This window comes from Nicotiana sylvestris, chromosome 7 (genome assembly GCF_000393655.2).
Source record: "Nicotiana sylvestris chromosome 7, ASM39365v2, whole genome shotgun sequence".
Taxonomy (NCBI): Eukaryota; Viridiplantae; Streptophyta; class Magnoliopsida; order Solanales; family Solanaceae; genus Nicotiana; species Nicotiana sylvestris.
Genome location: NC_091063.1, coordinates 158,539,939 through 158,567,087, shown reverse-complemented (window position 1 = coordinate 158,567,087; position 27,149 = coordinate 158,539,939).

The window sequence follows — 27,149 nt, the reverse complement described above, 5'->3', positions numbered from 1 at the left end:
TTTACTTACTGCTGAGCTTTTACTTGAACTGCAAGCATGTCTACTTGTCCGTATAGTTATTTGTATACCTGTTGAGGTTTGGTTCGTCACTACCTGTCAGTCCATAGTTTGGACTTGTTACTTACTGAGTTGGTGTACTCACATTACCCCCTGTACCTTTGTCACGGCCCTAAAACCAACCCGGTCGTGATGACACCTATCGTGAAACTAGGCCAGCCGACACAATTCCTGAATTAACCATTATTCAATAAAAGTCATTTTTTAAGTCTTTAATTAATCAAATATTTCATAATGTAAGTCAAAATGAATAATGCAGAATAAATACACAAGCCCGACATGGGGATGTCACAAGTCACGAGCATCTACTAAGATCTGAATACAACGAAGAGTCTGAAAATATACTAAAAACAATCTAAGGAAAATAAGAGGGAGAAGAGCAGGGCTGTGAACATTGGACAACTAAATTGCTAACTCCGATGACTATGCAATCAACATCCGCTGCCGGGTTCAGAAATACCTGAATTTGCACACAAGGTGCAGGGAGTAATTTGGGTACGCCAACTCAGTAAGTAATAAAAGTAGATGAAAGCTGAGTAGTAAGAAAACACGTAAACCACATCATAACGCTACAACAAATGCAGTACATTTCCAATACAGTACAGAAATCATTTACTTCGTGAATCAAGCTCAGTTTCAGTAAAACCTTTTAAAACAACTTTCAATAGTTTCAAACGAGTGATAAAAATAGTGAGTAAAAAATGATAAAAAGCATAAACTGCCTCTAGGGCAAAAACATGTACCATAAACTGCCCCTCGGGCATAATATCAATAGAACCAGCCCCTCAGGCTACCTCACAATTACTCGCAATCAGCTCCTTGGGCATAACATAAATCAAGAACCGCCCATCGGGCAAACATGGATCAAGAACAGCCCATCGAGCAATAACATAAAACAACAATAGCCCCTCGGGCAATATCACATCTCACACTAGGTACTCGCGCTCACTAGAGGTGTACAGACTCCAGAGGGGCTCCTACAGCCCAAGCGCTATAACAAGTCATCTCGTGGAGTAATCAAACTGGCCCTCGGCCTCATAACAAGCCACCTCGTGGTGTAACAAATCAGGCTCTTGGCCTCATAATCATGAATCAGTACAACACTGCTGCGGCGCGTAGCCCGATCTCATAATATCCTCACAACATAGGCCATCGGCCTCACTCAGTCAGAAATCTCTCAAGCCACTAGGGCAACAGTAAAACAAGATGCTCAGCCCAAAATATTATTTAAAATATCAAAATGGAGTAAATATGGTTGAGTTATGAAAATAGTAGAATACAGTATGACTGAGTACAAATATGAAGTCAAAACAATAAGGAATAGTAGTAAATATCCCCTAAGGGTCCAAAACAGTTGGCACGAGGCCCAAATATGACATTCAACCCAAAACATGCTAATAATTTCCAAAACACAATGATATCAAATAAGTTTTAATCAAATATGCGACTTAATAGTCATACGGGACGGACTAAGTCACAATCCCCAACGTTGCACGATCCCACGCTTGTCATCTAGCGTGTGTGTCACCTCAAAGTAGCACAACGATGTAAAATCCGGGGTTTCATACCCTCAGGACAACATTTACAATTATTACTTATCTCAATCTAGTCCAAACTCTAGCCCACGATGCCTTTGCCTCTCGACTCGGCCTCCGAATGCTCCAAATCTAACCAAAAATAGATTCATACCATCAAAATATGCTAAGGGAACATAGCCCACTCAAAAATAACCAATTTACACCAAGAATCTCGAAATTGGCCAAACCCGACCCCGGGACCACATATCGGAATCCGATAAAAATCACATCAATAGAATCTTTATCCTACCACGAGTCTATACATACCAAGAACATCAAAATCGGACCTCGAATGGCCCATCAAATCCCCAATTTACACTCTCCAATTTCAAGCCCTAATTCTTCGATTTTTGGCCTTAAATCCCACTAATTTCATTATCAAGCAAGTAAGAATCATCATAGAATCGAGTATTGAGTTCAAAAATCTTACCTCCAAGTGTTTACCTTCAATTCCCTCTTCAATCCTTCTCAAAAAGCTCTAAAATCGCTCAACAATGGAGGAAATAGACCAAAAATCGCGAAAACCACTTTTAAAATATTTTGCCCAGGGATTATTTTCCTTCTTCGCGAACGCGGCCACCCTCTCGCGTTCGCGTAGACCAATTTATACTGCCTCTCCACTTTACCCTTCGCGAACGCGAACGCGATGTATCACTAGCCCAGGCTTTTGCGAATGCGACACTAGTCTCACGAACGCATAGAACAAGGACCTGGGGTCCCCAACAGCCTCACTCCTTTTTCGCGAACGCGACCCCAATCACGCGTCCGTGATGCACATATTGACTTAACCTTCACGGTCGCATCCTCTCCTTCACAAACATGTAGAACAAAATCACCATCACAAAAAACACCCTTCGCGAACACGATGAACCCTCCGCGAACGCGATGAACAAAATCTCTGCAATAGAAAACTAGCAAAATCTGCAACTCTCAAAACCAAGAATTAGTCCGTTAACCACCCGAAACTCACCCTCGTCCCTCGAGACCTCAACAAAACATGCAAAAATATCTCATATGATCATTCAAACTTGTTCCAACCTTCAGAATCCTCAAAACAACATCAAAACATCAAATCAACCATGGATTCAAGCCTAAGAACTCCAAAAACTTCCGAATTTCGATTTCGATCAAAAAGTCTATCAAACCTTGCCCGAATGACCTAAAAAATTTCACACACATCTCAAATGACATAAAGAACCTACTCCAATTTTTAGAATTCCATTCCGACCCATATATCAAAATCTCCGCTACCAACCGGAAAATGCCAAAATTTCATTTTCACCAATTCAAGCCTAAATCTACCACAAACCTCCAAAATACATTCCGGACATGGTCCCAAGTCCAAAATCACCTAACGGAGATAATCAAATCATAAAAATCCAAATCCAAGGTCGAATACTAAAAAGTCAAAACTTGGTCAAACATTTCAAATTTTAAGCTTCAAACTGAGAATTGTTCTTCTAAATCCATTCTGATTACCCTGAAAACCAAAATTGATGATTTACATAAGTCATAATACATCACATGGGTCTAGTCATGCCCGAGAACTGGCAAGCAAAGTGCAAAAGTGTCACGCCCTGAACCTGGGCCTGGACGTAACACTGCACTCAGTGTCTGACTACATGTGACCGAGCGAACCAACTGGCTGGCTGAATCAACATGTGATATCATAACATACTGAATGCAGAAGATAAACTAACACATACTGATATACTGAAAGTCTGGATGATATAAATCAAAGTGCGAAAATACTAATACAATTCTGAAACATATTTGCAACCTACATGACTTAACATGAAAAGTTTGAGACTCTGTCTAACTGTTACTCTAGTCTATGAAGCCTCTAATGAAGTACTGAAAACACTAACTGTCTGAAAACACTGAAAACTGTAGTAATGATAATGCCCCGAAAGAGTTAGGGATCACCAAATAGCTGGTACGAGAATCCTAGCACTCTGAATCATCAACTTGTAAATCATTACCTGCATCGTGAGATGCAGGCCCTAGACAAAAGGGACGTTAGTACATTTGAATTGCATTGGTATGTAAAGCAACTGAAAGAAAGAATTATAAATGCTTAAACTAAAACTGAGCTGATAATTGAGAGTTGATAATTGATAACTGAAATGATAACTATCAAAACTGAACTGAAATGATAACTGAAGTGATAACTGATAACTGAAATGATAACTGATAACCTAACTGAACAAAGGAAGTAAGGATATGAATACTTCCTATTCTGAAATATGAACAACCTATTTATCTGAATAAGCTACGGCCTCGGGCTCAATATATATATGCACATGCTACGGCCTCAGGCCCAAGTATACGTATACATAACTACGGCCTCAAGCCCAAAAATGCATAAAGAATAAACTACGGCCTCAGGCCTAAGTATGTATAAAGCATATAAACTAGGCCTCAGGCCCAAATACAGGTGTTCAACATTCAGGAACTGAGAATCAAACTGCAATACATGATAGTGAAATATTGAATCACACTGAGTTACATGATACTAGAATATTGGATCACACTGAGTTACATAATACTGGAATACTGAATTGGACTAGACTGAGACATGTATTCTTGAACTGATTATGAACACTGAAACTTCAACTGTTTATGGCATACTGAGTAATCTATACTAAGACTCAGGGGCATCAAACCCAAGTCTATATTGAATACGCACTGGGCTCACAACGTTCAGAATGAAAGTCATGAACGAGTTATGAAGCTAGAGAATAGAAGTTCTACAACTATTCAAGGAACTAGGCTAAACTATTTTTCTGAGGCAATTAGTAATGTCGTAAAAGAAACGTAGTGTAGGGAGAATCATTAACATTCCCAAACATAGAGAGTTAGCCTCACATACCTTAACTGCCTACTCTTGAGCATAATACCACATTCGCCAATCCTTTCAACTCTAATTTATATTAATACAAGTCAAAGGGATTCCAAATTAGCGACAATACCCATGTTTTGGTCACTTAGACATTTTATCAAACACTTGGTGGCATAAAGCTTCATAGTCCTTATTAATGGTGTTTCTACATCCAATAACCCATTCTCTTGCTCCTAAATAAATTCTAAAGTCTCAAATGGTTATAATCAATATTATTCTTTATCACCCATAAGGTAAACAACACCCTTAACCAATAATCAACAATCAACAACCCAAACTTATAACCGTTCAATGTTTTTCTATCAAACCCATAAACTCATATCTCATGAAATAGAGTCTATAACCATTAATTCAATGATATAATCAATTAGAGGGTGAAGATATTACCTTTTGACTTTCAATCTTCTTGAATTCGAGTTCTAGGGTTTCTTCTCTCAACAATGGTGTCCCCATTGAATATCTAATGATATGGAGGGTTTACCCATGTTAATAAGATGTTGAGAAATCGAAATTAACTTAGAATCACCATTAGAACTTACCTTGGGTGGTGGAGGGACCCTTAAGGAGTTTGGTTTTTGAGAGCTTTCCTTTCTAGGGCAAGTTTTTATGTTTTAGGGCTGTGGGGGGCGAAATAGGGCTAAAAAATGACTTTCCAAGTCGTCCACCACGTCCCAGTAGGCGCGTCCGCGGTCTCGACCATGGTAAATCGCTGGAACACTACCTCATGACCATGGTCGCGGTAAAACGCGGCCGAACGCGGTGGTTACACACCATTCTATAAAATGGACATAACCTTTTGCACAAAGCTCCGTTTGGGCTCCACAATATATTGTTGGAAATCTATTTCAAGGTCCTACAACTTTCATGCTTTGAGTTTTCCCAAATTTCTTACACATTTTCAGTAAACACTGCTGGAATACAGACCTTCTGCAAACTTAGTCGATTTTGTCAAATCTTATTCACCTCACTTTTCATCTTGATTTTGAAACAACTATTTTCACCCATAATCATCCCGATGAGACTTCACATATTCAAAATATATCCTTACTACTCCATTAACTCATTCATACCTAAGCTGAATTTGCATGGTGTTACAAAAAGCTCAAAACGACCGGTCAGGTCGTTACAACCTTGTGTGCAGATCCAGGTATCTCGGGTCACGGTAGTGGCTGCTGATCATATCAGTTGGAGACCCTTCCTTGGAGATATCGAGGTATCTGCATGGCGATCGCAGTCCTGCCTTCTCCTTCCTTATCTTCCTCTTAGTATATTTGTTAGATATTTTTAGACTATGATAGTCTTGTTTATTTTGGACAGTTGTAGTATTTTGTTCATGACTTAGTGACACCTGAGGTCGGGCTTGTACTTTTTTTCCGCTTGTTTTGATTATTACTTTTACCTTTTATTGGATTTCTGTTAAAACTATAATTTTTCTTAAGTTTTAAATAAAATATGGAGTATTTGGAAATAAGTTGGCTGGCCTAGTTTCACAATAGGCGTCATCACGATCGGATCGATTTTTGGGTCATGACAGAAAACGTCTTGTTTTATATATTTTTCGGATTGCATGTATTTTTTGGAGAAGCGATGTTGCTTTTTTTAGGATTTTGCGACTGAATTGTTTAGTTAGAGTTCATCGTATGTATTTTTTATAGACGATTTTGTAAGTTTTGATCGAGTTTTGCATCAATTTCTTCACAAAATTCTATAACAGTTTGTTCGTATAATTTTTTTTTAAAATTTTCTCATTGATCCTAGTTTCAATTGTGAAACAAAGCAATATGAGAAGACAAATTGAGTTTATCTCCTCATCACCTTATTTAAAGTCAGTTTGAATTGAGAAATTGAGCAACATGAGAAGAGAAACTAGGTTGATGAGTTTATCTCCTCATTTAACCCCGGATTTAGTTGCGAAATCAATTGATGAACGAAATATACGAAGACAAAATCGTTCTGACAGTGTTAAATTGTTAGAATCTCGGAAGGATGTTGTTGGACAATCTGAGAAAAATAAGAGCAAAAGAGTTAGAGTGGATGATGATGAAGGCAAGAGAAAACGTGTTGTGAAGGACGAAGTGAATTTGGGTGTCAAACCAAAAAAAAAGTAAGGTTCAGAAGGCAGAAAAAGTTAAAATTCCTGACAAAGTTTGAAAGGTACATACAATTTCAGTTATAATTTTTTCTATTGTTGAATCTTCTTTAAAAATTGGATTTAATTTGTATTTGTTTGTTTTTAATTCGTGTCATGTATTTGTAGCCTTGGAAGCTCCATATTCCAGTTGGTGAGCCTTTTCCTGTTACTCATTGGACATCATACACTAATGTGGACATCGTATCGGTCTTACAGTCAAATTTGACTGATGTCCAGCTTCGGATGTTTAGGAAAATCTGTTTTGGTTATTTCCTTGATTTACCTCGAGTTTCTATCCAGGAACAACTTATTCGTTCTTTAATGTTTAGAGAGTTGGTTCAAGATAAGTGTGATCAATTTTATGTTAAATTGAATGGCGAATGTGTTTTACATTTTGGTCTTCGGGAATTTGGTGTTGTAAGTGGTTTAAACTGTTGTGGCAATGAACATATTGAGGGTAACTCAGTGGACCCAATAGGTTGGTGGATACTTAATTTTTCTAGTTTTGAAGTGGTGTCAAAGAAGTCGTTTATTGATTGTTTTGAGAAGAAGAAATGACAGTCTGGTGATGACGTAGTTAAGATTACAATCATTTATTTTATAAACACATTTCTAATGTCCACTCAGGCTCAGAAGATATTTATAAGTAAACGTGATTTCCATCTTGTCGAGAGTGGTGAGTATATATCGTTTCCTTGGGGTAAGATTGCGTTTCGAGGTTTAATGAAGTCGGTGAGGGACAGGTTGAGGGGAAAGTATGAGTTTTATAGGATTGGTAGATTTTCTCTTGCACTACAAGTGTGGTTCTATGAATATTGCACTGTAGTTGATCAAAAGTTTGTTATTCGCGTTGGAGATCATACACCACGCATATTGAATTGGGAAATGACAGACAGGCCAATATGTGATGACTTCTCTATTGGTTTCTTCAACAACACAGGGAATAAGGTAACGACTTTTATGTCTTGATGGGATATACATATATAATACACTGCAATTCATTGTGATACATGAAATATACAGTTTTTATACATCTTTGATACATCTAGGACTGAAGCACTTTTGGTTACCTTTGTAGTTTAAAAATATTTCTCCGACAACTGAAAAGCTAAGGAGATTTACTTTTTCTTATTGAAGTTACCGATGAGTATCAAAAATATTTGACATCACGTAATAGGGGAAAACTTCTTATTAATGATAGCAATGATTTTGTCACGCTACCCCGGAAACAATTAAGGAGCCCCTCCCACCAAAAAAGGCGTTGGATGTCCAACCTGTTGATTATGACCGTGAGTTGCAGAAGTTAAAAGCTGATGTGTATTGGTCTTTTTATATATATTTTTTGAAAGTATTACTAAAATTGTATATTCAAAATCTATTATCTTTCTTATTTGTTTCATCTTGTAGCTCCATAAGCAGTTAAATTCCTTTATGGAGTATGTTTCTGATAAATTCAAGGAAGTCTTTGAGTTGATAAATTTCAAGGTATGTGTCTCTTTTCCATTGTGCATTTCCTTTTATTTTTTTAGTTAACTTAATGTATCCTTTTCTTTAAAATAACTTGGTGCAAGCAAAGACAAATATGGTGCACATCCAGAGGAAGACACCAGTGATCGTCAAGACGATAATGATTTTGTGAGCAATATGAATTTTAGTAACAATGAAGATGTTGAAATGGATGGTTGTAAGGTGTGTTTAGTTCTGCATTTTGCACTTTTCCCTTTTCATTTTGTTGTTGTTTTTGATAATTTGATTCTTTTTAAAAAAAATAGGTCGGTGGAAGTGAAGGTAAAGATGTTCCATATTCTCAAGGAGATACTAGTGAGTATCATTGTAACAATATTGTGCTCGATGTAACAGATCAGTTAGGTGTCAATATCATGGAAGGACCTTCTAGTGTGAAAGTTAACATGTTCGTTGTTAAAGTAACTTTCACACCAGATGTAGCGCATGCTGGTGCTATTGGTGAGACTGCAGATGAGGCGGCAGGGGAGACGGAGGAAGAATTTAAGAAATAAAAGGTTCTCGAATCTCAGACTGACGTTGTTTGTGTGACTGCAAGTGTTGATGAGGCGGCAGGAGAGATGAAGGAACAATCTGAGAAAGAGGTTGCTGAATCTTAGATTGTTCTGTACGAGTCTGAATTACTTCCTGAAGTTTCACCGCAAATGGAAAAAAGAAAGAGATGTCTTACAAAGGCAGTGCAACCTTGTCACGATCCCAAATACCTGGTTGTGATGGCGCCTATCACATTACTAGGCAAGCCAACCCAAACCATTAACCACAATAATTTCCTTTTATAAAACCATTTTCTAGCACAGGTTTAGATACCAAATTTCCAAAATAAGTGTTTAAAACAACAAAATATGAGCGGAAGTCAAGTAAACATGAACTACACAGCCCCAAATATCTGGTGTCACGAGTCTAGAGCCTCTAAATATACAAATCTGATTGTCTAATACATAACAAGTCTAAAATGCGGGAAAACAAGGATAAGAGGAAAAAAAGGAGGACTGCGAACGCCATGCAACTACCTTGTAGTCTCCGACAAACTCTGACAATGCTGAGGACCCTGACTCTGTCGCTCGAGCACCTAGATTTGCACACAAGGTGCAGGGAGTAACATGAGTATGCCAACTCAGTAAGTAACTAAGGTAAATAAGGTCTGAAAGCAGTGACGAGCAGATTAAAAATCATATAACTGAAGAAACAACAGGATAACAGGTCAACTTCACAATTTAAAACCAGTTTCATCGTAAAATCATCAAATTTCAGTTTAAACACATGAAATCATATACTTAGCAATTTTTCCAACAGAGGCTTATTTTAAAAGAAGAATGAAATCAGTAAAAATATCATAACTGGGCCCCTCGGGCAAGGTATCACTTAGAATATGGCCTCTCGGGCAGCCTCTCAGTCACTCGTGACTCAACTCTCGTCACTCAATAATCACTCTCAGCACTTAGGCTCATTAATATCTCAAAGTAATAGAAATCATAGTAACCGCCGCGGCGTGCAGCCCGATCCGTAATTTATAGTCGACTACGCTCACTGGGGTGTACAGACTCCGGAGGGGCTCCTATAGCCCAAGCGTCATATTGTTGCGGTGCGCAGCCCGATCCAATATATATATCGCTGCGGCGTGCAGCCCAATCCAGTATATATATCGTTGCGGCATGCAACCCGATCCATATAAGTATCGCTGCAGCGTGCAGCGTGATCCATAATATATACATATAATATCCTCACTATTAGGTCCGCAACCTCTCTCAGTCATTAACCTCACAGCCTCTCGGGTACAACAATAGAAATTAGGGAACTCAGCCAAGCAGTCCTCTCAATTTGAAGTGATAAAACTAGTTTTAAACATTTAAACATGTAAAACATGACTGAAGATATGCTTTCAACAAGTAAAGTGAGGAAAAAGAGTAAAAATGCCCTAAGGGTCTCAACAGGTTGGCATAAGGCCCCAAACATGGCATACAACCCATAATATAGTATAAATAGCTAAAGTACGGAATATCATAAGGTTCCCAAATCAAATACGCGACTTAATAGTCGCTCCGGGACGGACGAAGTCACAAATCCCTACCGGTGCAGGCCCACACGCTCATCACCTAGTATGTGCGTCACCACATTTATCAAAACAAGTCAAATACCGGGGTTTGTACCCTCAGTTCCAGATTTGCAATGGTTACTTATCTCAAACCGGTAAAAATACTACTCTGTGACGCCTTTGCCCCTCAAATCGACCTCCACTCGCATCGAATCTATCCAAAATCAGAATCATGGCGTCAAAATATGCTAAGGGAACAAAGCCCAAGCAAAAAAATCAAATAATACCAAAAATCCCGAAATTACCAAAACCCGACCCCATAGCCCACATCTCGGAATTCGATAATTTTTACGTCAATAGATTCTTTATCTCCCCACGAGTTCATACATATCAAAAGTTCTAAAATCCGACCTCAAATGGTCCACCAAATCCTCAATCAAAGGTCTCCAATATTAAGCCCTAGCTTTCCCCAATTTTCACCCTTAATTTTCATGATTTCTAGCTCTAATCCGTGAAATAATAGCATAGGAACAAGTTTTAAGTCCAAATTTCTTACCTCAATGAAGTTCCCTTGAAATCCCTCTCTCAAAGCGTCCAAAAAGCTCCAAAGCCGAAGTCAGAAATGGTGAAATAGCTCAAATTTCGCGAAGGCCACAATTTATACTTTCTACCCAGTCATTTTCACATCTGCGGCCAAATTACCGCTTCTGCGGTACCGCATATGCGGCCAAATAACCGCTTCTGCGGTTCCTTACTTAACGGCTTAAACCACTTCTGCGGTCAACCTTCCGCATTTGCGAGTTCGTAGATGCGGTCACCCTAACCACTTCTACGATCGCTACTCATCAGGCCCTTTTTCGCTTCTGCGGCCGATCTCCCGCACGTACGGTGTCACACCTGCGGTCCCCAATCTGCAGGTGCGGAAATACCAGAAGCATCAAAAGAACAGCAGCTACAAACAACTCTCAAACCTTTCCGTCGACCATCCGAAATCACCCCGAGGTCTCCAGGACCTCAACCAAAAGCATAAACATATCCTAATACCTTATTCGAACTTGTTCCGATCTTCAAAACACCTCAAACAACATCAAATCATCCAAAACACCTCGGATTCAAGCCAAACTTTCTAAAATCTTCCGAATTCCGCTTTTGATCAAAAACCCAACCAAACCACTTCCGAATGAACTGAAATTTTATGCACACACATCCCAAATGACACCAAGGAACTACTGCAACTCTCGGAATTCCATTCCGACCCCTATATCAAAATCTCACCTACCAACTGGAAATTGCTAAAATATCAACTTCGTCAATTCAAGCCTAAATCTACTCCGAACCTCCGAAACCCATTCCGATCATGCTCCTAAGTCATAAATCACCTCCCGAAGCTACCGAACCATCCAAATATACATCCGAGCCCTCTAACACATAAATTAATATCCGGTTGACTTTTTTTCAACTTAAGCTTCCTTAAAGGAGACTAAGTGTCTCAACCTTACCAAAATCATTCCGGTTTCGATCCGACCAGCCTGATACCACATAACACGGATAAACAAGGCATAAAGAAGCAGAAATGGGGAAACAGAGCGGTAACTCATGAGACAACTGGCTGGGTCGTCACATCCTCCCCAACTTAAACAAATGTTCATCCTCGAATGAGTCAAGAAACATACCTGAAGCCTCAAACAGGTGAGGGTATCTGCTTCGCATCTCCCGCTCGATCTCCCAGGTAGCCTCCTCCACGAGCCGACCTCCCCACTGCACTTTCACTGAAGCTATATCCTTTGACCTCAACTTTCGAACCTGACGACCCAAAATAGCTACTGGCTCCACATCATAAGTCAAATCATCATCCAACTGAACCGTGCTAAAATCAGCGGTGTAGATCTCCAATTGGTTGGTTCGAGCCCGATGAGGCTAGGGTATTGGGGACAGACTTGGTGCAGGATGCTTTAGAAAAGGTGAAGGTGATTCAGGAGAGGCTTCGTACATCGCAGTCGAGGCAAAAGAGTTATGCTAACAGGAAGGTTCGGGATGTGTCCTACATGGTTGGTGAAAAGGTTTTGTTGAAGGTTTCACCCACGAAGGGTGTTATGAGATATGGGAAGAAAGGTAAATTGAGTCCTCGATTCATTGGGACTTTTGAGGTGCTTCGGAGGATTGAGGAGGTGGCTTATGAGCTTGCTCTGCCACCCAGCTTATCGAGTGTGCATCCGATATTTCATGTTTCTATGCTCAGGAAGTATATTGGGGATCTGTCTTATTCCCGTGCAAAGCCTCATATAGAGCCATCTAAATACTCGACCGGTAGCTGTTGTTATAAGAAAACTCTGCAAGTGGTAGAAACTCATCCCATGACCCTCCGAAATCAATGACACAAGCACGCAACATGTCCTCCAATATCTGAATAGTATGCTCGGACTGCCCGTCCATCTGAGGGTGAAAAGTTGTGCTCAACTCAACTTGAGTACCCAACTCTCGCTGTACAGACCTCTAAAACAGCGATGTAAACTGAGTGCCTCTATCTGAAATGATGGAAACTGGGACACCATGCAACCGAACAATCTCCCGGATATAGATCTCTGCCAACCGCTCTGAGAAATAAGTAGTACACACAGGAATGAAGTGCACAGACTTGGTCAGTCGATCCACAATCACCAAATAGTATCAAACTTCCTCAAAGTCCATGGAAGTCCAACAACAAAGTCCATAGTGATCCTCTCCCACTTCCACTCGGGAATATCCATCTGCTGAAGCAAGCCACCCGGTCTCTGATGCTCATATTTCACCTGCTGACAATTGAGACACCGAGCTACAAATCCCACAATGCCTTTCTTCATTATCCTCTACCAATAGTGCTTCCTTAAATCCTGATACATTTTTGCGGCACCCGGATGAATGGAATACCGCGAGTTATGGACCTCCTCCAGAATCAACTCCCGAAGCCCATCCACATTGGGCAAACAAATCTGGCCCTGCATCCTCAACACCCCATCATCACCTATAGTCACATCCCTGGCATCATCATGTTGAACTCTGTCCTTAAGGACAAGCAAATGCGGATCATCATACTAGTGCTCTCTGATGCGGTCATTTAAGGAAGACCAGGAAACCACGCAAGCCAATACCCGACTAGGCTCCGAAATATCTAATCTCACAAACCGATTGGATAAGTCCTTAAAATCAACCGCAAGAGGTCTCTCACCAACTGGAATATATGCCAAACTCCCCATACTCACCGCCTTTCGGCTCAAAGCATCGGCTACCACATTGGCCTTTTCCGGATGGTACAATATAGTGATATCATAATCCTTAAGCAACTCCAACCATCTCCGCTACCTCAAATTAAGATCCTTCTATTTGAACAAGTGCTGGAGGCTATGATGATCAGTAAACACCTCACAAGACATACGATACAAGTAATACCTCCAAATTTTCAACACGTGAACTATGGCAGCCAACTCCAAATCATGAATGGGGTAGTTTTTCTCATGGGGCTTCAACTGACGAGAAGCATAAGCAATAACTCTACCCTCCTACATAAATACACAACTAATGACAACTCTTGAAGCATCACAATACACGGTATATGAACCTGAAGCTAATGGCAAAACCAACACCGGAGTTGTGGTCAAAGTTGTCTTGAGCTTCTGAAAGCTCTCATCACACTCGTCCGACCATACAAATGAAACACCCTTCTGAGTAAACTTGGTCAAGGGCAATGCGATATATAATATTCCCTGCACAAAACGACGATAATAGCTCGCCAAACCAAGAAAGCTGTGAATCTCTGTGGCTGAGGACGGTCTAGGACAACTCTGAACCGCCTCTATCTTCTTCAGATCAACCTGAGTACCCTCGCTGGACACCACGTGCCCCAAGAAAGCCACTAAACTGAGCCAAAACTCACACTTGGAGAATATTGCATAAAGCTTCTCCTCCCTCAATCTCTGCAACACAACTCTCAAATGCTCTGTGTGCTCCTCCTGGCTACGCGAATATACCAGAATATCATCAATGAAGACTATGACAAACGAATCAAGATAAGGCCGGAACACACTGTTCATCAAATGCATGAACGCTGCTAGGTTATTGGTCAGCCCAAAAGACATCACTAATAACTCATAATGACCATATCCGGTCCTGAAAGCTGTCTTAAGAATATCCGAGTCTCTGATCTTCAACTGGTGATAACCTGAACGGAGATCAATCCTGGAGAACACTCTCGCTCCCTAAAGCTGGTCAAATAAATCATCAATGCGAGGCAAAGGATACTTGTTCTTAATTTTTACTTTGTTCAAGTGCATATAATCAATGCACATCCTCATAGTGCCATCCTTCTTCTTCACAAATAGAACCGGTGTACCCCAAGGTGACACACTTGGCCGAATGAACCCCTTATCAAGGAGCTTCTGAAGTTGTTCTTTTAATTTTTTTTCAACTCTGCTGGTGCCATACAATACGGCAGAATAGAAATGGGCTGAGTGCCTGGCACCAGGTCAATACCAAAATCAATGTCCCTATCCGATGGCATGCCCAGCAGGTCTGCAGGAAACACATCGGGAAAATCCCTCACAACTGGAACAGAATCAATACTGGGGGTCTCAGCTCCAACATCCCTCACAAAGGCTAGATACGAAAGACATCCCTTCCCAACCATACGTTGGGCCTTCAAGAATGAGATCACTCTTCTCGGAACATAATTAGTCAAACCTTGCCACTCAATCCGTGGCACACCTGGTATGGCCAATATGACTGTTTTGGCATGACAGTCCAGAATAGCATGACACGGAGATAACCAGTCCATGTCAAAAATGATATCAAAATCCACCAATACACAATAATAATAGATCCACATGGGTTTCTAGACCCCTAATAGTCACCACACACGAGCGGTACACACGGTCTACAACAACAGTATCGCCCACTGGAGTAGATACATGAACAGGTGAAACAAGAGACTCATAGGGCGTATCCAGATAACGGGCAAAGTATGATGACATATAAGAAAAGGTGGAACCGGGATCAAATAATACAGAGGCATCTCTGTGGCAGACTAAAACAATAACTAAAATCACGGCATCTGAAGAAGCAACATCTGGTCTACCCGAAAGAGCATAGAAACGGGCCTGAACACCACTTGATCGACCTCCCCCTCTAGGGCGACCCTTGGCTGACTGACCTCTACCCCTAAATGGCTGGGCGGGTGGTGAAGTAACTGGAGCAGAAGTTGACGGCTGACCCCTCTGCTGAGACTAACCATCATGAAGACGAGGACATCGCCTCCTCATATGCCCAAACTCTCCACACTCATAACAACTCCCCGATGCTAAAGATGGGGACTGAAGGGAACCCCTGACACCGCAATGACCAGTAGAAGGGCCTGGCATGGAAGAACCCTACACTGATGGAGCACGATATGAACTCTAGGATGGGAGGGCACTGAGTGATGAGTGGCCCTGATGAGAACTGTGAGAACCATGACCCGATAATGCCCCACAATAACCTGGGCAAGCTGAATGAGCTTGTCTGAATAGGCGGCCTCTGCCCTACTGGAACTGACCCCTCGAAGGAGCACCACTAAAGCTACCAGATCTCTGAGACCTCTTGGCCTCCCTCTCCTCTCGCTCCTGGCGGGGAACCGACTCAATCTCACGGGCGATGTCAACAACCCCCTTGAAAGTAGCACCTGTCACCCTCTCCCTAGTCATGAGAATCCGAAGCTGATATGTGAGACCATCAACAAACCTCATAATCCTCTCTCGATCTGTGGGAACCAACCAAACCGCATGACGGGCTAACTCGGAGAACTGCATCTTATACTGCGTCATAGTCATCTTTCCCTGACACAACTACTCGAACTGCCTGCGTAGCTCCTCTCGGTGAGACTGTGGCACATACTTCTCTAGAAAGAGAATAGAGAACTCCTATCAAGTAAAGGGGCGCTGCACCAATAGGCCTACGCCTCTCATACGCCTCCCACCAAGTGAAGGCATCCCCAAAAAACTGAAAGGTGGTAAAAACTACACCACTGGTCTCTAGGATCCCCACTGTGTGAAGCATCCTTTGGCACTTATCCAAGAACCCCTCTGGGTATCCTCGCCCTCTGCACCGCTAAAAGTCGGAGGCTTGAGTCTACCAAACCTCTCTAGTCGACGTTGCTCGTCCTCCGGCATAACTGGTACCACAAACTCTTGAGTTGGTGCATCCGGCTAGGCTGGAGGTGCCCCTAGTGTCTGAAGTCCCTGCACAACCTGCTCAGGTGTGCGAGCAATGGGAGTTTGGGTGCCTCCCCCGGCCTGAGAAGTAGTTGCGGCCATAGTAATTGAAACCACCTAAGCCAAATCGGTACACACTGATAAGATCTGAGCTAAAGCCTCCTGAAGGCCTGGAATCACAATGGGCACAGTTGGTGCCTGAGCTGGTGTTGTTGTAGCGTCCACAACTAGGACCTGATCTTGAACTGGGACAACTGGTGGATCTGCAGGTGCTTCCCTAGCTGCTTTGCCCCTACTACGGCCTCGACCGTATCCTCGGCCTCTGGTGGCCCTAACTAGAGGAACTGGTGGTCGTCCACCCTGACCGGTAGCACGTGTCCTCATCATCTATGAGAGAATGGAATAACAGAAGTTTAGTATTCGGATCAACAAGTTCGCATGACAAGAATTTCAAGAATATGAAGATTTTCCTAATGGTTCTTCAGCCTCTCGAGGATAAATACAGACGTCTCCATACCGATCCGCGAGACTCTACTAAACCGGCTCATGACTCGCGAGACCTATGTAACCTAGGCTCTAATACCAACTTGTCACGACCCCAAATACCCGGTCGTGATGGCGCCTATCATATTACTAGGCAAGCCAACCCAAACCATTAACCACAACAAGTTACTATTATAAAACTATTATCTAGCACATGTTTAGATACCAAATTTCTAAAATAAGTGTTTAAAACAACAAAATATAAGCAAAAGTCAAATAAACAAGAACTACATAACCCCAAATATCTGGTGTCACGAGTCTAGAGCCTCTAAATATATAAATCTGACTGTCTAATACATAACAAGTCAAAAATGCGGGAAAACAAGGATAAGAGGGAAAAAAGCAGGGCTGCGAACGCCATGCAGCTACCTTGTAGTCTCCAGCAAACTCTGACAATACTGAGGACCCTCACTCTGCCGCTTGGGCACCTGGATCTGCACACAAGGTACAGGGAGTAACGTGAGTACGCCAACTCAGTAAGTAACTAAAGTAAATAAGGTCTGGAAGCAGTGACGAGCAGATTAAAAATCATATAACTGAAGAAACAACAGGACAACAGGTCAACTTCACAGTTTAAAACCAGTTTCATCGTAAAATCATCAAATTTCAGTTTAAACACTTGAAATCATATACTTAGCAATTTTTCCAACAGAGGCTTATTTTAAAAGAAGAGTGAAATCAGTAAAAATATCATAACGGGACCCCTCGGGCAAGGTATCACTCAGAATATGGCCTCTCGGGCAGCCTCTCAGTCACTCGTGACTCAACTCTCATCACTCAATACTCACTCTCAGCACTCAGGCTCATTAATATCTCATAGTAATAGAAATCATAGTAACCATTGCGGCGTGCAACCCAATCCGTAATTTATAGTCGACTACGCTCACTGGGGTGTACAGACTCCAGATGGGCTCCTACAGCCCAAATATCATATCGCTGCGGCGTGTAACCCGATCCAGTATATATCGCTTCAGCATGCAGCCCGATCCAATATATATATCGCCACGGCGTGCAGCCCGATCCATATAAGTATCGTTGCGTCATGCAATCCGATCCATAATATATATATATATATATATATATATATATATATAATATCCTCACTATTAGGTTCTCAACCTCTCTCAGTCATTAACTCACAGCTTCTTGGGCACAACAATAGAAATTAGGGAACTCAGCCCAAACAGTCCTCACAATTAGAAGTGGAGTAATAAAACTAGTTTTAAACATTTAAATAGGTAAAACATGACTGAGGATATGCTTTCAACAAGTAAAGTGAGGAAAAATAGTAAAAATGCCCTTAAGGATCTCAACAGGTCGGCACAAGGCCCCAAACACGGCATACAACCCATAATATAGTATAAATAGCTAAAGTACGGAATATCATAAGGTTCCCAAATCAAATACGTGGCTTAATAGTCGCTACGGGACGGACCAAGTCACAAATCCCTACCGGTGCACACCCACATGCTCGTCACCTAGCATGTGCATCACCGCATTTATCAAAACAAGTCAAATACCGGGGTTTGTACCCTCAATTCTAGATTTACAATGGTTACTTACCTCAAACCGGTGAAAATACGACTCCACGATGACTTTTCCCCTCGAATCAGCCTCCACTCGCATCGAATCTATCTAAAATCAAAATCAAGGCATCAAAATATGCTAAGGGAACGAAGCCCAAGCGAAAAAAATCAAATAATACCAAAAATCCCGAAATTACCAAAACCCGACCCCCGGGATCACATCTCGGAATTCAATAATTTTTAGGTCAATAGATTCCTTATCTCCCCACGAGTTCATACATATCAAAAGTTCTGAAATCCGACCTCAAATGGTCCACCAAACCTTCAATCAAAGGTCTCCAATACTAAGCCCTAGCTTTCCCCAATTTTCACCCTTAATTTCCATAATTTCTAGCTCTAATCCATGAAATAATAGCATAGGAACGAGTTTTAAGTCCAAATTCCTTACCTCAATGAAGTTCCCTTGAAATCCCTCTCTCAAAGCGTCCAAAAAGCTCCAAAGTCAAAGTCAAAAATGGTAAAATAGCTCAAATTTCGCAAAGGCCACAATTTATACTTTCTGCCCAGTCATTTTCGCATCTGCGACCAAATTATCGTTTCTGCGGTACCGCATATGCGGCCAAATAACCGCTTCTGTGGTTCCTTACTTAACGGCTAAAACCGCTTCTGCGGTCAACCTTCCGCATTTGCGACATCGCAGATGCGGTCACCCTAGCCGTTTTTGCGTTCGCTGCTCATCAGGAACTTTTTTGCTTCTGCGGCCGATATCCCACACGTGCGGCGTTGCACCTGCAGTCCCCAATCCGCAGGTGCGGAAATACCAGAAGCAGCAAAAGTTCAGCAACTGCAAACAAATCTCAAACCTTTCCGTCAACCATCTGAATCACCCCGAGGCCTCAGGGACGTCAACCAAAAGCACAAACATATCCTAATACCTTATTCGAACTTGTTCCAATCTTCAAAACACCTCAAACAACATCGAATCATCCAAAACACCTCGGATTCAATTCAAACTTTCTAAAATCTTCCGAATTCCGCTTTTGATAAAAAAAACCCAACCAAACCACTTCCGAATGACCTGAAATTTTGTACACACATCCCAAATGACACCACGAAACTACTGCAACTCTCAGAATTCCATTACAACCCCTATATCAAAATCTTGCCTACCAACTGGAAATCGCCAAAATATCAACTTTGCTAATTCAAGCATAAATCTACTCCAAAACCCATTCCGATCACGCTCCTAAGTCATAAATCACTTCCCGAAGCTAACCGAACCATCAGAACTCACATCTGAGCCCTCTAACACATAAGTCAACATCCGGTTGACTTTTTCCAACTTAAACTTCCTTAAAAGAGACTAAGTGTCTCAACCTTACCAAAATCATTCCGGATTCAATCCGACCAACCCGATACTACATAACACGGATAAACAAGGTATAAAGAAGCAAAAATGGGGAAAATAGAGCGGTAACTCATGAGACGACTGGCCGGATCGTCACAAACCTCCATTCATTATTGTATTTGATTCAGGTTCCAGTACTAGTGTTGTTGCAGCGAAAGAAAAAAGTAAATTTATATTGTTAAGCATCCTTTTCAAAGCAAAATCGGAATTGGCGTTAACTGCTCTTTGTAGAATGTATTTGCTGCGTGGGTCAAAGAAGAAAAGTCCAGAAAGAAGTATGTTTCCAAATTTTGAGTTTTGTTCAATTTTATATTTTAATATATCGCTTATATCATTATTTTATACCAAATTACTGTATCTCTTTTGTGCATATTTGTTACCAGGAATGAAATTTACACGAAACATGTTAGTGAACTCAATCCTACTTATGATTTGGTGTATATCATGTTGAAGACAAAAATAGTTTTACACTTTGGCATATAATGGTCAGCCTTTGGATGACTCGGTATGTAAGAAGTTACTTTTACATTTTTTTTAATTGTAGCTAGTGTACACATGATTATTCCTCTTAAATTAGAACAAATTATTGATTGCTATCTTGCGTGGCACAAGAGAAGTAGTGAGCATTTATTTTTCTTTGTTTTCTATGAATTTGGTTTGAAAACCCGTAGCTGCCTGAAGCTTACGAGCACTCAGTGATTAGTTATTTGTTATGTTTTATTTCAGCACATTGATATTTTGTTCTATTATCTGAAGAAGAAGGGGAAGTATGACAAAGACCTACCTATAACGTTCACCACCACATATTGGTATTTCAACGAGAAACTTAATTAGTTGTGGCAATCGTTTATTGATACAGATGCAGACAGTGATGTGTGCAATTCGGAACATGTCATTGCAGAGTATATTTAGGGGTTTGTCTTGGATGCCAATGTTCCATGGCACACTGTCGAGCACGTCTTAATGCCAATTAATGCTGCAGAACAATGGCATTGGATAATGGTTGTGCTATCCTTCAAGGATAGGTGCATTTATGTGTATGACTCTATGCGCGGTGGAGTTGCTTATCAAGCCAAAGTTCATAAGACCATGGCCAAGTATTCAGTGTTGTTGTCTTATCTTTTCGTGCACACACGTTTCTATTTAAACAAAAAAGATATCAATTGGCGCACTGGTGTCTACAAATCAAAGGACTTGATTACCCCCTTTAATGTAAAACTGGTTGAAGGACTGCCTCAACAAGTCAAAGTGTATGAATTTCTTTCAACACAATCTGTTTTGTTTTTAGATTCTGCAGTTTGATAATTGTTCTTCTTTTTATTTTTGCACTGATTGCGGTGTATTTACGACATTATTTTCCGAGTATTTCATTGAGGGCTGCCTCCTAAAAAATTCAATGTCTATGCACACCGACGCAGATTTGGTGCTCTCTTGTGGGATTATGCTAGAAAGAAGATGGAACCGGACGTGCAAAGCGATGATGAGATTATTGATCGACAAAATAAGTCGCGGAAGTGGAAGAAGTAGTTACTTTTGTTATTGTTGTAGGATGAGCTCAATAATTTTGTTTTGTATTGTGTTCTGTTATGTTGTCATTGTTGTAAGACGAATCAGATTTGTTTGTGTTTGAGTTTTATGAATACTTTTAAGAGTTGTATGGCAAATGAGATGTTTGAACCATTATAAAGGTTTAATGAGTTTTAGTGCGATATTGGAGTGTTGCAGTTTAGTTTATTTTGGTATTTTCTCCCTTGATTTTGTGTTGTGAATTAAAAATATGAAAAAATATACGGTAGTTTGTGATACATTATCTCTTACAGATACATGCATGATACAGATATGATACACATATGATACACACATGATACATAGATGATACAGTCATTTTGGATTGCTGCATAGTTAGTTTCTTAATAATGAGTTCTGCAGTTTGTTTGGTTTTGAAATATGTATTGATGAAGCCACACTCTTATTCGCAAATCTCTAAAACTATTTGCATAGTTTTCTAGCTGCTACGACTGTTTTCCTTTAGTTAGCTTTGTTACTACACAAAGATAGACATGACTAAGAGCCGATATATAGAGATAGATAGATGATACACAAGAGATACATAGATGATATAAATGTGATACATAGCTGATATAACATCTTTTTAATCAAACAGATATATAATTTATTGATACACAGGGATACATAGATGATACACAAGAGATACAAATATGATATATAGCTGATACAACTTCTTTTTAATCAAACAGATGTATAATTTAAAAAATACACTAGCAATATGATTTTTGTCACGACCCTAAATCCGGACCCGGTCATGATGGCGTCTCTCGTGAGGACAAGGCCAGTTGACACACTTCCAATTAATTTTTAAGCAATTATAATTATAAATATTAAGACTTTAACATAATAAAATCCCAAAATAAGGTGAATATTACAGTTGCGGAATAGACATAGCCCGACATCGGGATGTCACCAGTCATGAGCATCTATAATAATACTACAAGTCTGAAAGAGTATACTCAACTATTACATAACTAAAACAGAAGAAAATAAGATAGAGGGAGAAGCACTAGGCTGCGAACGCCGATCAGCTATCTAGTGTAACTCTGAATCTACTAGAAGCTCTCAACCCTCGCAAGCAGGACCTGAAATGTCTGAATCTACACACGGGGTGCAGGGAGTAAAGTGAGTACTCCAACTCAGTGAGTAATAATAATAAATGCAGACTGAGCAATAAGAAATCACATAAAGGCACATCAACAGGCTATAAAGAAGCAGTAAAAGCCAGTAAAAGCAATGAAACAGTGAAAATATGTAAAGTCACTTAACTTCAGTTTAAGCTTCTTAAAATTTTCCTTTTTAAATAGTTAAGAAAGTAAAAAACAGGCAAATAAAAAAGGTAAACACATAAAGAACCGCCCTTTGAGCACAATACCAACAGAATCAGCCCCTCGGGCAACACATGAAAAAATACCAGCCCCTCGGGCTCTATCTCATATCACAATGGGTACCCGTGCTCACTGGGGGTATACAGACTCCTGGAGGGGCCCCTTACGGCCCAAGAGCAATATCAAGCCATCTCGTGGCATAATCACATAGGCTCTCGGCCTCATATCAACAATCCACCTTGTGACGTACAAATCTCAGGCCCTCGGCCTCATAATCATAATCAAGTATTTCCTCACAACATAGGCCCTTGGCCTTATTAAGTCAGAATCTCACAAGCCACTCGGGCAAAAGTAAAATATGATGCTCAGCCCAAAGTGTCATTTAAAATATCATTTTAAGTGTTAAAGCAGAGTAAACATGACTGAGTTATGAAAAAGTAGAATATAGCATGACTGAGTTCAAGTATAAAGTTTAAAATAATGAGGAAATATCAGTAAAAATTCCCTAAGGGTAAAAATAGTTAGCACGAGGCCCAAATATGGCATTCAGACCAAAACATGATGATAGCAAATAGTTTTCAATCAAATACGCGATAAAACAGTCATTCGGGATGGACTAAGTCACAATCTCCAATGGTGCCTGACCCCACGCTCGTCATCTAGCGTGTGTGTCACCTCAATATAGCACCACGATATGCAATTCGGGGTTTCATACCCTCAGGACAACATTTAAAATCATTACTCACCTCAATCTGGTCCAAACTCTAGCCCGCGATGCCTTTGCCCTTCGAATCGGCCTCCCCTTGCGTCAAATTTATCCAAAATCAGAATCACGACGTCAAAATATGCTAGGAGAACGAAGCCCAAGCGAAAATAATCAATTTACGACATAAATCCCGAAATTACCAAAACCCGACCCCGGGGCCCACGTCTCGGAATTCGATAAAATTCACATCAATAGATTCTTTATCTTCCCACGAGTTTATATATATCAAAAGTACCAAATTCGACCACAAATGGCCCCTCAAATGCTCAAGTCTAGGTCTCCAATACCAAGCCCTAGTTTCCCCAATTTTTAACCCTTAAATTCCATTAATTACAGCTCTAATCCGTGAAATAATACCATAAGATCGATTATTAGACTCAAAAATCTTACCTCCAGATGATATCCCTTGATTCCCTCTTCAAAATCTCCCAAAAAGCTCAAAAAGGACTTCAAATGGTGAAGACTACTCAAAATTGCAAAGTATTTCTTTTATACCTTCTGGCCCAGGGATTTCGCACCTGCGGCCAATTCCCCGTTTTTGCGGTACCGCTTTTGCGGTCAATGAACCGCTTCTGCGATTTTTCACTTAAGCCCCAGATGTCGCATCTGTGATGCACTGCCCGCACCTGCGCCATCGCAGGTGCGGCTCCACATCCGCTTCTACGGCTGTAGCCTTCCTAGGCCCTTTCTGCTTCTGTGACTCCTAATTTGCTTCTGCGAGACCGTACCTGTGGTCCCCTAGCCGCATGTGCGGTTATAATAGCAAATGGGAAAACTTCAACTGCCACAACCCAACTCCAATCTTCCGTCAACCATCCGAAATCACCCCGAGGCCCCCAGGACCTCAACCAAAAGTACAAACACATCATAAACCACCACCCAAACTTATAACAATCTTCAAAACACTTCAAACAACATCGAATCAACCAAAACACATCGGTTTCAAGCCTAAGCTTCCAAAATCTTCCAAATTACACTTTTGATCAAAAAGTATTCCAAACCACGTCTGAATGATCTAAAATTTTGCGCACACATACCAAATGACCCAATGGAACTACTACAACTCTCAGAATTCCATTCCAACTCCTATATCTAAATCTCACCTATCAATTGGAATACGCCAAAATTTCAATTTTGCCAATTCAAGCCTAAATCTACTCCGGACCTCTAAAAAACATGTCGATCACACTCCTAAGTCTCAAATCACCTCCCGAAGCTATCCAAACCCTCGGAACTCACATCCGAGCCTATAACACATAAGTCAACATCTAGTTGAATTTTCCAACTTAAGCTTTCTCAAAAGAGACTAAGTGTCTCAAACCTCACCAAAACCTTTTCGAACCCGAGCCAACCAACCCAATCACACCAGAACTGATAGACAAAGCAATAAGAAGCAGAAATGGGGAAAACGGAGCGGTAACTCATGAGACAACTGGTTGGTCGTCACATCCTCCCCCTCTTAAACAAATGTTTGTCCTCGAACGAGTCAAGAAACATAACTGAAGCCTCAAACAGGTAAGGATATTGGCTCTGTATCTCCCGCTCGGTCTCCCAGGTAGCCTCCTCTACGACCCGACCTCTCCACTGCACTTTCACTAAAGCTATATTCTTTGACCTTAACTTTCGAACCTGACGCCCCAAAACAGTTACTGGCTCCACATCATAAGTCAAATCATCATCTAAATACACTGTGCTGAAATCCAAAACATGAGACGGATCCCCAATATACTTCTGGAGCATAGAAACATGAAATACCAGATGCACACTTGACAAGCTGGGTGGCAAAGCAAGCTCATAAGCCACATCCCCAATCCTCCGAAGCACCTCAAAAGGCCCAATGAACTGAGGACTCAATTTACCCTTCTTCCCAAACCTCATAACACCCTTCATGGGCGAAACCTTCAACAGAACCTTCTCACCAACCATGTAGGACACATCTCGAACCTTCCCGTCAGCATAACTCTTTTATCTCGACTGCGCTGAACGAAGCCTACCTGAATTACCTTCACCTTTTCTAATGCATCTGGCACCAAGTCTATCCCCAATAGCCTAGCCTCACCCGGCTCGAACCAACCAACTGGAGATCTACACCACCTCTCATATAAAGCCTCATATGGAGCCATCTGAATACTCGAATGGTAGCTGTTGTTATAAGCAAACTCTACAAGCGGTAGAAACTGATCCCATGAGCCTCCGAAATCAATGACACAAGCACGCAATATGTCATCTAATATCTGAATAATGTGCTCGGACTGCCCGTCCATCTGAGGGTGAAAAGTTGTGCTCAACTCAACCTGAGTACCCAACTCCCGTTGCACACACCTCTAAAACTGCAATGTAAACTGAGTGCCCCTATCTGAAATGATGGAAATTGGGACACCATGCAAACAGACAATTTCCCGGATATAGATCTCTGCCAACCGCTCTGAAGAGTAGGTAGTACACACAGGAATGAAGTACGCGGACTTGGCCAGCCGATCCACAATCACCCAAATAGCATCAAATTTCTTCAAAGTCCGTGGGAGTCCAACTACAAAATCCATAGTGATCCTCTCCCACTTCCACTCCAGAATATTCATCTGCTGAAGCAAGCCACCCGGTCTCGGATGCTCATATTTCACGTACAATTGAGACACCGAGCCACAAATCCCACAATGTCCTTCTTCATTCTCCTCCACCAATAATGCTACCTCAAATCCTGATACATCTTCGCGACACCCGGATGAATGGAATACCGCGAGCTATGGGCCTCCTCCAGAATCAAGTCTCGAAGCCCATCCACATTAGGCACACATATCTGTCCATGCATCCTCAACACCCCATCATCACCAATAGTCACATCTCTGGCATCATCGTGTTGAACTCTGTCCTTAAGGACAAGCAAATACGAATCATCATATTGGCGCTCTTTGATGCGATCATATAAGGAAGATCAAGAAATCACACACGCCAATACCCGACTGGGCTCCGAAATATCTAACCCCACGAACCGATTAGCCAAAGCCTGAACATCAACTATCGGACACATCAACTATTCCAAACTCCCTATACTCACCGGCTTTCGGCTCAAAGTATCGGACACCACATTGGCCTTCCCCGGATGGTACAATAGAGTGATATCATAATCCTTTAGAAACTCTAACCATCTCTACTGCCTCAAATTGAGATCCTTCTGTTTGAATGCGCGCTGGAGGCTACGATGATCAGTAAACACCTCACAAAACACACCATACAAATAATGCCTCCAAATCTTCAACGCGTGAACAATGGCAGCCAATTCCAAATTATGAACGGGGTAGTTCTTCTCATGGGGCTTCAACTGGCGAGAAGCATAAGCAATAACTATACCCTCCTGCATCAATACACACCCAATACCAACTCTCGAAGCATCACAATACACGGTATATGAACCTGAAGTTGATGGCAAAACTAACACTGTAGTTGTGGTCAAGGCTGTCTTGAGCTTCTAAAAGCTCTCCTCACACTTATCCAACCATACAAATGAAGCACCCTTCTGAGTCAACTTGGTCAGGGGCGACGCAATAGAGAGAATCCCTGAACACACCGG